This window comes from Loxodonta africana, chromosome 11 (genome assembly GCF_030014295.1).
Source record: "Loxodonta africana isolate mLoxAfr1 chromosome 11, mLoxAfr1.hap2, whole genome shotgun sequence".
NCBI lineage: Eukaryota > Metazoa > Chordata > Mammalia > Proboscidea > Elephantidae > Loxodonta > Loxodonta africana.
In genome coordinates, this window is record NC_087352.1 from 10,320,880 (window position 1) to 10,334,218 (window position 13,339).

Genomic DNA, 13,339 nt, shown 5'->3' on the forward strand with positions numbered 1-13,339 from the left:
GTATGAAGATCCTGATGTCTACTTCTGAGTCAGGCCCTACAGAGAGAGAAAAAGGTCTCAGGCCAGAACCAGGCAAGCTAATTTCCCTTGAAAGATTTGAGGGCTGCTGCTGATTGGCCCCTCCAAAGTCCACATCCACATCTCCACCCCTGATTTCCCATTACCTGTGCTAAAGGAGGAAACCCTCGTGGCGTAGTGGTTAAGTGCTATGGTTGCTAATCAAAGGATCGGTAGTTCGAATCCACCAGGCGCTCCTTGGAAACTCTGTGGGGCAGTTCCACTCTGTCCTATAGGGTCACTATGAGTTGGAATCGACTCGAAGGCACTGGGTTTGGTTTTTGGTTTTGCTGCTAGAGGAAACCCTGGTGGCGTAGTGGTGAAGTGCAGTGACTGCTAACCAAAAGGTCGGCAGTTTGAATACACCAGGCACTCCCTGGAAACTCTATGGGGCAGTTCTGCTCTGTCCTATGTGGTCGCTATGAGTTGGATCGACTTGACGGCAGCGGGTTTGTTTTTACAGGTTTTTTGATCTGAAGAAGGCCGATTTAGGATGAGAGTAAAGTGAGTCACACCGCTGATTGTTGCCTATACTTCTGATCATTTCAACCTTCCATTTAAGTTATTTGCTTTATAAAGGACTTCCTAAGTCCCTGAACCAAACTATTCAAGTATTTTTTAGCATAAGCCATAGTCAGAATCGTGCTTTCATTTTAAGCAGTGGAAACATTTCGTGTGTGTAGATTTGTATATGAGTTTAGAAATCATTTACTAAGTGACTGTCTTAGTTATCTAGTGCTGTCGTAACAGAAATACCACAAGTGGATGGTTTTAACAAGAGAAATTTATTCCTTTACACTAAAGTGGGCTGAAAGTCCAAATTCCGGCTGTCAGCTCCAGGAGAAGGCTTTCTCTCTCTGTTGGCTTCATCCATCTTCCCCCGGACTAGGAGCTTCTCTGTGCAGGAACCCTGGTCCAAAGGATGTGCTGTGGTCCCGGTGCTGATTCCTTGGTGGTATGAGGTCCCCCCTCTCTGCTTGCTTCCCTTTCCTTTTTACCTCTTGAGAGAGAAAAGGTGGTACAGGCCACACCCCAAGGAAACTCCCTTTACATTGAATCAGGAATGTGACCTGGGTAAGGATGTTACCATCCCACCCTCATCCTCTTTAACATAAAATCACAATCACAAAATGGGGGACAACCAGACAATCCTGGGAATCATGGCCTAACCAAGTTTCTGGGGACACAATTCAATCCATGACAATGATACATTTCTTGCTTGTGATTATGCTCTGGTATTTCCTGTCTTTTTTTTTTTTTTTTTTCTTTTAAAATGTTTAATACAAACCTTTAAATTTATTTTCCAGCACCCTAATGGGCTGAAGGCTTCAATTTGAAAAATTGTTGTGAGCAGTCAGTTTCCCTACTTTTAAAGAGACAATCTGAAATCATCAGAAGGAACCAGCGCATAGGCCTTCGTGCCTCCTTTTTGCCGATGTGATTCATGGCCCCTGGGATTTCTCCTCAGCGGCACCACCATTGCTGTATCCCTGTTTCACTTCAGTTTCCCGGCAAAAGTGGTTCCCTGCCCCTTTCCTATTTTAGATAGTTTACTTGGAATTTTTTTTTTGTTTCTGTGATTTGGGTTAAATGTTCACGAGTCAAACAAGGATTTATTTACTCATTAAACATTCACTTGTGCCATGTACTATTCTGGACAGTGGTTATAAAGCGAGCAACAGCATGAGTGCTTGTCCTCATTGGTACTGCTTTGTAGTCAGAAAGACATGCAATAAACAAAAGGACCTGGATAACATGTGAAGTTGTCATAAGTGCTCTCTAGAACATTCGCAGAGTTAAGGGGGATAGAAATTGCCAGACGTGAATTGACCGTGGATAGGATTTATTATTTTATGTTGATCTCGTTGTTGGACTGACAGTTGAGAGAGACCTCAAAGAAGCCAGGAGCTATCCATGGAAGTATCTTATTTGGGTAGAGTACCAGGCAGAAGGTAACACCCTTTGAAGGGTTGGCTTCAAATTGCACTGTGCCCTGTTCTGTTCCTGTCTCTGTCTCTGTTGTCAAAGATTAACTTGCACTGGTTCACTGAAGATTATCAAGGTCTGCATTACTGTCAGGTTTCAGAATAGTAAATGTCATCACTTCAACTTTCTTTCCTTTTCATCCATATGGAGGAATCTTCTTAACTGTATCTAAAGGACAACTCTGATTAGATGCTACAATTTATTCGGTAAGGGATAATGTATATTTCTCTCAAACCTGCAAGTTTTTGGCACCATTAAAGGGCCCCTCAGTTCCTTAGGCATTGGTATACTTTTTCAGTACAATGACACAAGTTAGAGTTATACAGAAAAAAAAAATTTACAGAGACTGATTAAATGTCTGCTAAAACAAACGAGGCAGCTTTTAATTGACTCTACCTAAGGGGAGAAAAATTACATTCTCCTCTGTAAAATTTCCCTTGGAGGTACTTTTTTGCATTTAATCAAGGTTACTGCTGTGGATTGAATTGTGGCTGCCCAAAATGTGTGTTGTAAATCCTAATCTCTGTGCATTTGGTTATAATCCCATCTGGGAATGAGTTGTCTTTGTAATGTTAATGAGGAAGGATTAGTATAGGGTGTGTCTTGAGTCAATCTCTTTTGAGATATAAAAGAGATTAAACCAGCCAGAGAAGCAGAGATGGGGGAAGAGAGATGCCACACCCCATCAAGATTTCCCAGTAGCTGAAACTCAGAAGAGGCAAGGGCCTTCCTTCAGAGCTGACAGAGAGAGAACACCTTCCCCTTGAGCCAGTGCCCTGAATTCAGACTTTTAGCCTCTTAAACTGTGGGAACATAAACTTCTCTTTTTTAAAGTCACCCACGTTTGGTACTTCTGTTACAGTAACACTAGATAACTAAGACAGTTACTGAAAAAAAGAAAAATCATAAAATATGCAACAGTTTGATTGTATTATTGCTTTTCCTTAAAGTTTTTGTTGATTCATTTTATTCTCAACATGATTTTTGTAACTACATAATTTATTATCCAAGATTCTACAATAATTGAATTGAATAGAAATAGCAACATATTAGCAGTTTGTATTATATTATCAATTTTTAATAGTGAATCTTTGATTTCTAAATTGTACCTCCCATAGCTGATTTACTGTGGTTTAATAAGTCTCATTAATGCTTAATGGGTCGGAGCCCGGTGGACCTCTTGTTAGTTTTTCATAGCACGTAAAGCAGACGTCATGATATGCAGTGTAAAAGATAAACTGAACCTTCTCTGTATTCATTAACATCTCGTCACCTGTTCCAAGTGTGAAATCTTGAAAACTCTCAACAAACCTTTCACTTTCCTATATCTCTGAAGTATCTTTTCTTACAGGAGACAAGTTCTCAAGGGTGATGGAGACTTTTCCACAAGCAGGACCACACATGGAGCTTTCCTGCTTGCAAATATGGCAACAAATTGCAAGTGACTTAACAAGGTATCAAGACTCCATGATAAACAGTTCTCAGTTCTATGAGCAAGGTGATTAGCCCTGTCAGGTTGGGGCAGGACTATCTGTTCACACAGGAAAGAAGCCTTATCAGTGTAGTATGTGTACAAAAACATTCAGTGATGTGTCCAGGCTTGATCTTCCTCAGCATTCACACTCACGAGATAAGTCTGATAAATGTAGTGAGTGTGGAAAAAGCTTCATTTATAGCTCAGCTGCTCATAATTATCATAAGAGTTCAAGTGGATGAGAACTGCTGTAAGTGTGACGAGTGTGGTAAGGAAGTTAGTCAGAGCTCACGTCTGCAAAATCGTCAAAAAGTCCTCGTTGTAGAGAACCCACACAAATGTGAGGAATGTGGGAAATGCTTCAGTAACAGAGCCTCACTTCATGTGTATTGGAAAGGCCACACAGAACAGAAGCCTTTACCTGTGCGGAATGTGGCAGGGCTTTTATTATCCTTCCCATTTTCAGGTCCATCAGAGAATCCACCCTGGAGAGAAACCATACAAATGTGAGGAGCGTGGGAAGAGTTTCAGGATGAAACTCTTCATTGTCAGATTCATCTGGTAGTCCACAGAGGAGAAATACCCTAAAAATGTGATTTGCGTGGGAAGAGTTTCTATCAGAATTCATGTCTTAAAATCCATCAAAAGGCCCACAGTGTAGAGAAACCTTATTAGCATATGGAGTGTGGGCAAGGCTTCAATAACAGTTCGAAACTTCAAGTTCACCAGCTGATCCATACTGGTGATAAATCTACAGATGTGAATAGTGTGAGAAGGGCTTCAGTCATAGAGTAAACCTTCAAATTCGTTGAAGAATCCACACAGGAGAGAAACCCTGTAATTGTGAGAAGTATGGGAAGGGCTTCAGAGACACTTCACAACTTCTGATTCATCTGTGAGTCCACAGTGTTCAAAAACCATTCAAAATGTGAAGAATGTGTGCAGAGATTTTGTCAGAAATTACAACTTCAGTGTCACCAGAGAATTCACTCTAAATAAACTCCACAGAAATGTGAGGAGTACGGGAGGCGCTTAAAGTGGATCTACCATCTAGATACCCATCAGAGGATCCACACAGGAGAGAAACCAAATAAGTGTGGGTAATGTGATAATACAGTCATACGTAAAGTCTTTGTAAGTGTCCACATTGGAGAGAAGCCATACAAATGTGATATGTGTGATAAAGTCTTCCATCGGATGACAGAACTTCAGTATTGGCATAAAATTCACAGAGGAAAAAATTCTTACAAATGTGAGACATGTTGTAAACACTTCCAGTTAAGGTCATATAAAACATCAAAGACGCCATGGTGGTGATAGATTTTATAAAAGTGACGAGAGCATCAAGAACATAGAGGATCCTCAGAGTAAAGAAATTTTATAAGCTGATGTTTTAAAAAACTCATCTGTAACTCGAATTTTGTAATCATCAGGTTTCGTAGCTGGGAAAACATTTGTGTCATTGAAGTCATTGTTTCAGTCACAGCTCAAGAAATTCCAGTGGTGAAGGGATCACATAACAGAGAACCCCCTTGTAAGTGGTGCAGTACAGACTTCAGTCAGAACTTTGGCAGGTACCAAATTATCACTCAGGAGATAGGCCTTAGAAGTAAGAGCTTGATCATGGCTTTACAAAAGTATAATGTTGGACACATCAAAACCAATATTCACTAGAGTGTAAGCTCTATGAAGGCTGGGACTTTTCTGATGAATGCATACAACCTTAACATGTAGCAGTTCTTAGGTGTGCTCAGTATTCGTTTGTTAATGAAAAGTAGAAAAAGACAATGTTTTAAAGAAACAGAAGATGCAATAGGAAAAAATAATGCTGTTAAATGATGATTAGGTGAAATGCAAAGAACTATTTGGTGATGCAATCCACAATATTATTTTGATATTAACGTAATTGGCTGCTCTATTCTCAAGGAATGTTATTGTTCCGGCCACAGTCTAGTGCAATTTATCTATTTTATCTTTCGCTGATTGTGTTTTTGGTGTTATAGCTAAGAATCCATTGCTAGAAAACAGATTGTAAAACCTTACACTGAGTAAGTTAAAACCTTACACCTACGTTTTGTTCTAAGAATTTTGTGGTTTTAGTTTTTACATTTAGTTTTACATTTTTACATTTAGTTTGTTGATGCATTTTGAGTTAATTTTCATGTGTGTTGTGAGGTACCGATCCAGCTTCATTGTTTTGCTTATGGAAATCTAGGGGTCTCTGCATCTTTTATTAAAGAAACTATTCTTTCCCCCACTAAATAACTTACCATCCTTGTTGGAAATCAGTTGACCATATATGTATGAGTTTATTCTGGACTTAGCTATCATTTATTACAGTGCCAGAATGCTTTGATTACTGTAGGCTTCTGGTATGTTTTTAACTTGGGCAGTGTGTGTCCTACTTTGTTGTTCTTTTTAAAGATTGCTTTGGCTGTCAGGGCCCCTTGCAGTTCTTTACAAATTTGAGATTTCACTTTTCTATTTCTGTAGAAAGCCTGTTAGAATTTTGACAGGGATTGCATTAACCAAACCAAAACCCGTTGCCGTCAAGTTGATTCTGACTCATAGCGACCCTATAGGACAGAGTAGAACTGCCCCATAGTTTCCAAGGAGCACCTGGTGGATTTGAACTGCTAACCTTTAGGTTAGCAGCCATAACACTTAACCACTATGCCACCAGGGTTTCCAATTGCATTAACAGGTACTGGGAATTAAGACTTCAACATTTTTCTTTGGAGGACACAATCAAATCGTAACATCACTCAGTGGGGCATGATAGCCTCTTCACCAAATGGTGGCAAGACAACTAGATATCAACATGAAAAAGGATGAATTTGGGCCCTTACCTCAACCCATATTAAAAAAAAAATTAACTCCAAATTGATCAAAAACCCCAATGTAAGAGCTAAAACAATAGAATCCTTAGGAGAAATTTTACAGGTAAATCTTTATGACTTTGGATTTGGGATTGAATTCTTAGATATGACACCAAGAGTACAAAAACCAAAAAATAGGTAAATTGAACTTTATCAGAATTAAAATTATCTGTGTATGAAAGGGAAAAGAATATGATAAAGACAACCTCCAGATTGGGAGAAAATGTTTGTGAATCATGTATCTGTTAACTTCCCAGTATTCAGAATATGTCAAGAGCTCTTACAACTCAACAAAAAGCATGACAGTTAAAAATAAGCTAAGGAATAGAATAGATATTTCTGTAAAGAAGACATACAAATGGCAAGCAGTTGATAAGAAACTCAGTGTAATAGGTCATTAGGAAATGCAAATCAAAACCACAATTAGAAATCAATTTACACCCACTAAACCCAAAAAGGAAGCCCTGGTGGTGTAGTGGTTCAGTGCTACGGCTGCTAACCAAAAGGTAGGCAGGTCGAATCCGCCAGGCGCTCCTTGGAAACTCTACAGGGCAGTTCTACTCTGTCCTATAGGGTTGCTATTAGTCAGAATCGACTCGACGGCAGTGGGTTGGGTTTGGTTTGGTTTAAACCCAAAAAACCAAACCCACTGCCATCGAGTCGATTCCTACTCATAGCGGCACTATAGGACAGAGTAGAACTGCCCTGTAGAGTTTTCAAGGAGCGCCTGGTGGATCTGAACTGCTTTTGGTTAGCAGCCATAGCACTTAACCACTGTGCCACCAGGGTTTCCTTACACCCACTAACAAAAACCCAGTGCCGTCGAGTCAATTCTGACTCACTAGGGTGGTATTATTAAAATACACCCACTAGGATGGTATTATTAAAAATCATGACAGAAAATAATAAGGGTTGGTGAGGATGTAGAGAAATTGTAACCTTCATCCATTGTAGGTGGTACATTTAAAATGGCGCAGCTGCCACGGAAAATAGTTTGTCAGTTCCTGTGTTAATTTCCTAGTGCTGCATAACAAATACCATATGTTGGTGGCTTTAAAGAACAGAAGTGTGTTTTCTCACAGTTCGGGAGGTTAGAAGTTCGAATTCAGAATTGGCTCTAGAGAGGTTCTTTATTTCAGCTTCTAGTAGCAGGCCATTCTTAGAGTTCCTGGTCTTGTAAATCCATCTACCTCCATTTCCGTCAGTGTCGATCTTTCTCTGTGTCTGGGTATGTCTCTGTCTATGCTGCTCGTCTTACACCTCAGAAGTGGTTAGGTTTAGGATCTACCCTACACAGGTTTGATCTCTTCTGATTGGTTAGTTAACATTTACATTAGATGGCATTATGGAAGGTGCCAGGGACTGAATTATGTCCTCCAAAAACGTGTCAACTTGGTTAGGCCATGATTCCCAGTATTGTGTGGTTGTCCTCTGTTTTGTGATTGTAATTTTCCTATGTGTTGTAAATCCTAATCTCTGCCTGTGGTTAATGAGGCAAGATTATATTATGTTAAACAGGACTAGGGTGCGATTGTATCACCCTTACTAAGGTCATATCCCTGATCCAATGTAAAGGTGTGCAGGCTACATCTTTTATCTTTCAAAAGATGAAAGAGAACCAAGCAGAGGTTGGGGACCTCATACCACCAAGTGGTGCTGGAAACAGCCTGTGTCCTTTGGTTCCAAGGTTTCTGCGCAGAGAAACTCCTAGTCCAGGGGAAGATTGACGACAAGGACCTTCCTTCACAGCCCACAAAGAAAGCCTTCCCCTGGAGCTGATGCCCTGAATTTGGACTTATAGCCTACCAGACTGTGGGAGAATAAGTTTCTCTTTGTTAAAGCCATTCACTTGTGGTATTTATGTTATAGCAGCATTAGATAACTAAGACACTACATTATATCCACAGGAATAGAGATGCGGATTTCAACACGTATTATGGGGACACAATTCAATCCGTGACATTTCCTCCAGAAGTTAAACAGAATTTCCATATGACCCGGTCATTAAACTCATAGGTGTATACCCCATATAACTGAAATCATATAAACAAACACTTGTACACGAATGTTCTTAGCAGCACGATTAGCAATAGGTAAAAACTGCAAACAACACAAGTATCCTTCAATGGATAAACAAAATGTGGTATTTACATATAATCTAGTATTTATCCATAAAGGGAAATGAAATACTGATACTTGCTACAATATGGATAAATGTCGAAAACATTATGCTAAGTCAAAGAACCTAAAACCAAGGTCATATATGACTCCATTTATATTCAGTGTCCATAATCGGTACAACTATAAGGCAAGTTTGTTGTTAACCAGGAAAAACAGGAAGAGGAAATGGAAAGCGACTGCTTAATGGACGCAGGGTTTTCTTTTGGGGGAATGAGGTGTTTTGGAATTTAAGAGGTGGTAGTTTCACAGCATTGTGAATGTACTACATGCCACTGAACTGTACACATACAGTTGTTAATTTTATATGTTTTACCTTAATAGAAAAATTTAGAAGAAAATACATTAAATTTTTTTTGTCAGACCTCCCCTCCCACAGAAAAAATGAAAATGCGGTCAAATGATAAAAGACAAACTGGAGGGTATTGTTTGCAACTATTTAACAGATGAAAAAACAAGGCAGTTGCTGTGAACTTGTTTCATATAACAGATAAATGGCTTGTGTTACTGACATATATATATATGCTGAAAAGATAACTCAGAAATTGAGTGGGAAAAGCAAACTCCAATATCAAAGTGACCAAAAAATTTGGACAGACATTTCAGACAAAATATAATCATGACCTTTGAATATATGTCCCAGGTACTCAAAAGAAATGCAAATTAAAAAAATACCTTGAGGTACTTACCATATCTTACCATGAGACTGAGAAACTTAAAAAGCTTAATATCACATTATGTTGGAAAATTTAGAGAAAAAGTTACTCTCCTACATTGCCAAGTGGAATCCAAACTGATTCAACCAATATGGAGGGAAATTTGAAAATATGCAGCAGGTATTTACATACATAACATTTGATTCTGCACACCTAATTTTATGAATTTATCTTTATGATATGTCTTTAAAAGGCAGAAAATGTAGGTGCACAAGGTCATATATTGCAGCATCGTTTGTAATGGGAAAATATTCGAAACAAGTTCAATGCCCACAGATAGTTGTATCGTTACCTAAACCACAAAATGGAGTTTTATGCAGGTGTAGAGAGAATGTACTTATATGGAGTGATTTTCAGGATATATAAAGTGAAAAAAGCACCATCAAAAGCATGCTATTTGTTGTATAACAAAAGGGGAAAAAGAAAATCATTATATTTAATTATTTTCTGTAGAAAGAACTATGGGAATAATAAGCCAGAAGATAATGAAAATTACTTGTGTGCAGTGGTTAGGTTAAACAGGAAGGAAGGGTTTCAGGAGTGAGAAAGGAGTGGAAGGGATGGAGACAGTGGCAAGTCTCAGTGTAAGTTTTTGTATAGTTTTGATACTGGAAACATGAATAATTTACATACTCAATAATATAAAATTAAGAATGGGGATAAAAAATTAAGTTAAAATCACCACTTGCAAATTAGCCATTACGTATTTCAAATGAATAAAAGAACTATCCCAAAGAGGGAAGGAAAACTCTGGTGGCGTAGTGGTTAAGAGCTTTGCTGCTAGCCAAAAGGTCAGCAGTTCAAATCCACCAGGTGCTCCTTGGAAACCCTATGGGGCAGTTCTCTGTCCTATAGGGTCTCCATGAGTCGGAATTGACTTGAGGGCAATGGGTTTTTTGTTTTTTTAAAGAGGGAAGCAAGAAGAACAAATTTAAGGGCTTTTGAACTCAGTATTTTGACTACATCCTCAGTCTAAAAAAAAAAAAAAAGACAAAATATTGAATTCCAGGTAGTTGGATTTTTCACAGTGGTTGTTGTTGTTAGGTGCCGTCAGGTCAGTTCCGACTCGTATTGACCCTACGTACAACAGAATGAACACTGCCAGCTCCTGTGACATCCTCACAGTTGCTATACTTGAGGCCATTTTTGCAGCCACTGCAACAATCCATCTCACTGAAGGTCTTCCCTCTTTTTCGCTGACCCTCTACCAAGACTGATGTCATACTGGTATGGGTTAGCAATTCTGAATCTGCTCTATGTGTATTTTATGGCTTAAATCAACAAATATTTTGGATAATGGAATTACTTACAAATTTAGAAAGGTGTATGCTGGATTGAATTTGGGTGTATCAGTATGAAAGCTATAGAACTACAGATATATGTGTGGGTGTATATGTGTGTATATTTGGTAGCCTTGATATTAGCTAAGAGGGTCTAAGTCCATGACAGCCCAGTAGCAGTGATCACACCTAACACCCTGTTCTTGGCACTAACAATATTCTCCATTCATTGGAATCAGGGCTTCTAGAGGGAATGGCTGATCTAAGGGCTGCGGCAGGGCAAGTACACAATGAGCCTGTACCATATCATATTAAAGAGTAAGTATTTAAAGAGCTGAAAGCATGATGAACACAAGTCAGAAGAACAGAGAAGATTGCTTGAACGGGATTTCACTAGCCAGATCCGAAACAATTTGAGTGTTACCTAAATAATATCAATAGTACATGTGAATCCCTTAAATAAGAATTCATAAATCCATGCTGGTATAAACAAATAAGAGATGTAGAGAGCCATTTATTATAGTTGAATGTCAACCAATATACTTGGAATATGTTGGAAAATCACCAGTTTTATATCCACAATAGTGATAATTAGGCTAGAAATATCCATAAATGTTAAGGTAAATAGGTGAAAATTAGATGAAGCATATATTAAGATTCCTGGAGGCTTAATCAACTGTTCACATTTAATAAACAGCACCAGTAATGGAAAACAGTGACATCTAGGACATCCTGGTAACGACACCTTAAGACGCACATTGTCATTCCCATTAAATTCCTGCCAAAAATACATAAAATTTAATCATGAGGAAATATCTGACAAATTAAACTGAGGGATACCACAGAAAATATCCAGCTTCATACATTGGAAATATCTTTTTTTGTGAGGAAAATAAAAGTTTCTTTAAAACTCCCAGTAGATGTTCCTTTATATCTTACTGGCCAGTTCTCTCCATGAACACCCTTCGCTGCAAGCAAGGTGGCAAAGTGCAGTTTAGTTCTTCTATGTAGTGGAGGCAAGTAAGAAGGAAAGACTTTGTGACTGGCAGTTGGTCGACGAGCCAAGAGTGTCTGTCCCAGACAAACATAGATCTATGCTCTTTATCTCTTCATTTAGAATCACAGACCTACTGCATATCAGGTAGCATGCCAAGTATTTTTTGGTTCGCCCAGGAACACGTATATTTGAAAAAGCTTGTGTTTAATACATGTTGCAGGAAGGGAGTACACATACCATGGGAAACTATGAGGTGTTACAAGGTTAAGACATTGGTAGAACTATTACGGAATTTGGGCTCTTTAATTTTTTCCTGTAATTTGGGGGAAGGTCTAAGGAAGCTGGGTTTCTGTCTAGATTGGATGCTGTCAGAAAGCTGGAGCAATTCTGAGTATCTCAATAAATGTTACCATAACGAGGACATACTAGAGCAAAACTAAAGCTGTAATTGATAAAGAAGTAGAGGTTACTCATTAGCCAAGAGAAGGGAATGTTTGGTATTTTGTGAAGGCACAGTGACCGTATTTTAGTCTGTGTTTAAATGACATTACGAAGTGGCCTTCTTTTGTCGCACTTTAGCATGGTTTCACAGAAACCTTGTCTGAAGTTGGTATTCTGTGAGATTATTTATTTGCAATAAGATAATATGACCAACTTGTGAGTGCCAAGCCAGCGTTTGGATATTAGAGGCTACTCTTTAATTATTATTTACTTTCTCATTCTGTCCAATGAAGCACCTTGCAGCCACTGATTGGGAGACATTAGATTTTTAGTGATTGACATTGGAAAATATCTAGTTTATACTGAGAGACACAACATGAGATTTTTATATGAATTCATTTTTGAAAAAAATTTGTAGATTGAGTATGTAATTTTGAAAACACATCTAGTTAACTTCAAGTCATTGAGGGTGGAATTTTTTTCTCTTGCTTTATAGTCTTTTTAACTCGTTTCAAATTATACATCAGTGTTATAATTACTTAATACAATGCAGATATTTTAGCCAAAAAATATAAAGGTAAAAAAAAAATGTTAGCAGTCAAACATCATCCCTCATCTGCAGAATTCTCTGGAGTGTTCTTGCATTAAATCATAGACTTTTGGGTTCAAGAATGACCCTAAGGCCAACGTCTTTAGCAGTTAAGCTTCTCTGGAGATGTAGGATAATGTATTTGGTGTTTTCTCCTCCAAAGTGGGAAAGATGGCTTTTCTATGAGGCCACTGCTTCCTCTTTGGCCGTCTCAAATACTGGTTGGTTTTCCTGCCAGACTAGTGATGTCAAAGGGCGTTCGTACCTTCCTTGCTCCTCAACGCCCCTCCCAAACATTCTTCCTCGCCCATTCTTAAAACTCTAGCCTCATACTGTCAAATTATGCTACCCCCTGGTGGTGTAGTGGTTAAGTGCTACACTGCTAACCCAAGGGTCGACAGTTCAAATCCGGCAGGTGCTCCTTGGAAACTCTGGGGCAGTTCCACTCTGTCCTATAGAGTCGCTATGAGTCGGAATCGACTCGACAGTGCTGGGTTTGGTTATTTATTTATTTTTTGGTTGTTGCTGTGTGCCGTCCTGTCGATTTTCTACACTTGGAGATCCCACGTGACGGAGTAGAACTGCTCCATAGGGTTTCCTAACCTGTCACCTTTATGGCAGCACATAGCAGGACTTTCTCAGCGGAGCAGAACGGCTGGGTGGATTTGAACCGCTGATCTCTGGATTCGAGCTGAATGCTTAACCACTGCACTCCCTACGCTGTTGAAGCCCGTTGCCATGG

At 39.0% G+C, this 13,339-nt stretch overlaps 1 pseudogene; it reads left to right on the forward strand.

The window, feature by feature from the left end:
• The first annotated feature begins 1,844 nt into the window (after positions 1-1,844).
• LOC111749603 (zinc finger protein 221-like) lies at positions 1,845-6,823 on the forward strand (annotated as a pseudogene).
• Positions 6,824-13,339: the final 6,516 nt, after the last annotated feature.